Below are 4,686 nucleotides of genomic sequence, written 5' to 3'. Positions count from 1 at the left end.
TGCGGCTGCTACTACGAGCATTGGACTTCTAACAAGAGAAACTCTGTAATAGAATAACGTAATAAATAATGGCAGAGGAGTGTGATAGAAGCCTCTAGGGAAGGAACGTATCCAATGGCTAGTCGTCGTGATTTTTTTTTTGTAAACTCTCGCCCAATCTTTTACGGGTAATTGGGTGGGATGGAAGATATGTGAGTTAACGATCACCTTAGAAGTTCATGATAAACTCAGTGGTAATCGCAGTTTTATGGCACTTTCCTTTCGAAATGACAGATTTAATAAAGCACACCATTTTTCATGAATAAATGCTACAGCAGCCTAAGTTCGCCAAAATTGAAAAATTATTGTCAAGTACAATTTTACACACAGATACGCATCTAGGTTCACTTCATATTTGTTTTAGTCATTGCACGCCACCAATATGTAATGGAATGCATCGTATTAAGAGTGCATCCAAGTCGCTGTTCTCACTACAAACCTTGCTCACGATATCAAGGTTCGTACAAGCGATCTACCAGTAAGGAAACGAGAATAACTTTAGAAAAACTTAGGTTTTAAAATGTTCTGCTCTATGACCAGCGTGTCAGCCTGGTATTCATTTCTCCAAAAAGGTTTCGATTACCGGAAGAAATGTCAATAAAAGACTCTCTCTCGAAAGTTTGTGCCCAGCAGCAAAAGGGGAGTTTCCTTGCAAAGCGTAAAATGGTTCCTGTAATCCAAGCCACCTGAACTCCTATTTTAAATGCTTTATTTTCCTATAATGTAAATTATTGCCATCTTACATTGCGAGCTACATGTGAATCTAATATAGACAAAATATTAGTTGTCTAACAAAATAGTGCCCATTGTTGCTAATGCGCCCTATAAATCTGGCACAGGAGGTGTTTGTTTAAAGCAAAATATAAAACAAACTCTCACTGCTACAGAACGGGCTGCGTACTTGCTACTATTCTCTGAAACATACAAACAACTTATTGTTAAATCTAGCGTTTTTAAAACGAAATATCTCGAACCGCAACACACATGCTGCTGAAGAAAAGTATATCCTTAATTTGAGAAGGAATTATAGCATTCAGATGAACGCAGACACCTTCAACAGGTTACAAAACCCTTCCATGGAAGCCTATATAGGTGAAGAAAACCTCGAGAAGCAAACCCAACTGCAAAGGTACTTGCTGTCTGTTGCTAAGTTTTTATGTATAAGATAAGATGTTTTGTTTGTTCAAATGGAGCTCATCGAATTTATATATTTCTCTGATTGGTTTGAACTACCCCCCGTCGCTATCTGAAGTGAGCCAGGTATCCCTCCAGATTGGGAACTACCGCTTTTCCTTAAGCTCACTCCATTTGTCAAGTACGCCCAACGAAATGAATGTATATGTTAAAAGAATACGGCGTGCGTTTTTGTTAAATCAACAAAGCTATTTCTTTTTAGAACGGCAGTACCAAGCACTTAATTCGATTTTTTTTTGGCACGCCCAATACTGGTTGGTCGATACGCCGCAATTGTACCACCATGTGCTCGAAAGCAGTACTCTTCTAGAGAGTCTTCTTCGAGGTGCAATAATATATTTTTTCCCCAAATAGAGAAAAGGCTGAGCGCTGACCGCCTAATTGTAAAACTTTATATCGACACCTTTCATCAGTGTAGTTGTCGTACCTAGTACTCGCCATTTTTTGGAACGTGTAGAGGCGCTGCTTTTGGACAGAGGATATCCGCGCAAGCTAAGGCTTTCGCGATGCAGTAATTGAAGCGGCTGTTACCACAGCCAGTAGGGGCGAGCAAGTGGACCTAATAGGACCTTCCCTGAGTGGTAATCCTGTCCGAACATTGCTTTTCTTGCCTGTGTTCTCGGTGTGCGTACCATTGTGCTTTCAGGGTAACTTCACAGAACATTTCGGGTTCCGGTTCTACCAGAAGTACAGCCGAGTCCATCAAGAACTAAGCGCACCGTATGAGGTGTTTATGTTAACTTCCAACAACCAAGACGTTTACGTAAACTTCCTTCGTCGCGTAGAACCACGTTTTTCTCGAGTTTCATAAGTGAATTTAATAACTGCTAGGCAGTAGTATCGTAGTAATGTCAGTAATATCGTAGCAGTACTATCGCAGAATGTGCGCACCTCTCTGGTTTTGAAGCGGCCTGAAGACAAAATGCTCAAGAGGAGCCACTTGAATTTCTGACACTTTGAGCGCGTGCAATAACTCAGACTTAACTTAAAAGCTGCAGCGCCTGAAAATGACCTGCAGTACTTCATGGAAGGAGTGCGACCTCCAATTATTCTCTAATAAAGTACCCAAACTATACTAATAGTATTTCAGCACAACCCGAAAAGTAACAGTGTCTGTTACCTAGTGGCTGAAGGTGTACCGAACTAATGGCATCAATATTCATTCTTCGTGTGGCTTTTATGCTGACAGCCGGACCTATCAGAGTTACCAATTTTGACCTCAGCGCACGGTTAGTTGGAAAGCGCTAGGACGTGGCTGTGGCAGCGTGCAAAAAGACATAGGACACGTCAGGCGTTTCCTGGATGTGACGTACTGATTTTGCAGCAAGTCGATGGATATTGCCGACTGAGAAGTTGCAACATATGCTGGCCAGGAATATATACGGCAGTGTGATGACCACTGTCCTCGTGCCAGCGCTTAGCCCTGATGCTGTTACCTGTCTTAAAGCTACATTTAATTATTTCTCTTTCTACCTTACAAACTGGGCGCTTCTTGAAGACAGCGCAAAAGACAGAAGTGTGGTAAATAGCGCCATTGAAGGCTTCTACGAAGAGAGATTTATCAGCAACCAGTTGAGGACAGAACGCGTTTTTGTAGAAGCGAAAGGGAGAAAGAACCCGTCGAAAAGCACTTCAAATTTTTTTACTCTCAGAATTGCCCAACGTTATCTCGCGGACAGGTCCAATAGCGAAAACGCGGACCGCGTTAAGGATTCAAGTTCTCAACATGGCGTATTTTGGAGCACGCATCAGCGCCAATTCAAGTCCCTGTAAAGGAACTCACCCGGACGTTATTCGCAGCGGCCTGCGTGTGTACAATGCCTCTATTTTACTGCGCACGTACAACGACTCTCTTCGGATGCCTAAGGGTGTTCATACAGGCAAGATTGATGTCGTTATGGAGACGTGTGCAGCCATCGAACATGCGGTTTTGCATTACGCCATTCCACTGGTCACCTCCTACGAATACGAAACTTTCTACGCTCTCTCCGGGCTGACTACACCGGCCTCTTTTATCAGCATGCTGGTCGTGTTTAGAGCAGGGTTCTTGTTTACAGTCACGTGCCTCGGTGCCGCCTTGTTGGTTGTAAGTGTCGTTGATCTCCTGGAAAACAGATTCGCTTCCCTGAACCCAACTCCTGACTCCTTCATGTTGTGTGTGGCTTCGTTGTATGCAACCTCTTCACCGCTTCCGTCAACTAATCATTGGGGTACTACCAGGATGCTAACTTACTCCGCTAAGATCCTTCCAATTCTTCCCCTCTCGAACTACTTAAGTAGTGAACTGAGCGCCAGTCTTAGCGCTCAATCTCATCTGTATGTTATCGACACGATCGACAAGACGGAAGATGCGCTCGACCGTGACGATCTCTTGCCATGCGTCGTTGACAACTCCGTGACGAAGCTGGCATTAGAGAAACTTGAAACCAGCAGCGCGCTTTATGTGAAACTTCAGTCGGCTTTCAAGAAACGAAATGAGAAGTTCTCGCTTGTCGCTAAGAATCTAGAAGGCTGCCTGATCTGCGCCGCGCAGCCTGGGGCTACTTGTCTAATAAACCGGATTCCGGATTGGTACGTAACATCTCTGGCGCTAGGAGCTGTTCAATCCAAGGAAGGAATTAGGATAATTATTGCTGTAACATCCATTAGGAAGAATTATGCGAGCGAAGGCTTACAGCGATTTTGTTCGTAGGATATTTGAAGCGAAGCGACTCTTTCTTTAAGAAAAGCGGCAAAGCAGCCCGCAGGCAAGTTACGCACTCTGATGCTCCTGTCGAAAAAAAAAAAAAACGCTTTAGTTCTAATAGCTGACTATCACCTACTATTTGCCTTTTTTCTAGCATCGATGGATGCTGCTACGGTGATACTCACTGCTGAGAGTGTAATCAGTAATTTTTCGAGGCAAGATGTGTGCTAGCTGCTTTTTCATCGTGCCGCTTTAATGTATACATACGGATGCGGCTGGCTGGTGATATCAAAACGGATGATTAGCAGCCGCTCACTTCTGTGTTATTCTTTCTTTCTGGTACCGCCTAAATTCTGTAAGTAATTTTATTGGTTTCAGAAAACTTTTTTTAGCTTTAACTAAAATATCGTGTAGTGGATTTTCACAGGCATCACCGTTGTGCACGCCGACGGTAACTTCACTCCTGGCGAATTTTCGTTTCTTAAATTATTTACAGTCGCTCGCTGCAATTTCAATTCTGGTCTCAACTTATCCTATTGTGTGTTGCATTTGCTGTGCTGCAGAACACTTCTTTTATTTTGTTATGCGCTATACTGTTTACGCGAGTGTTCGAGATGAAATCAACTATAATTGCAGTGAAGTGACCAAATCGTTTGTTATTTCATTACTGACTGTTGCTAATGCAGCACTTCAAAGGTGGACCTGGTGCTGTGCGATGTTCCAAGTTGTAGCGTGTACATAAGGAAAAATTTATTTAGTGACACCTA

This window comes from Amblyomma americanum, chromosome 7 (assembly GCF_052857255.1).
Source record: "Amblyomma americanum isolate KBUSLIRL-KWMA chromosome 7, ASM5285725v1, whole genome shotgun sequence".
In the NCBI taxonomy this organism is placed as follows: Eukaryota; Metazoa; Arthropoda; class Arachnida; order Ixodida; family Ixodidae; genus Amblyomma; species Amblyomma americanum.
This window is presented reverse-complemented; position numbering follows the sequence as displayed.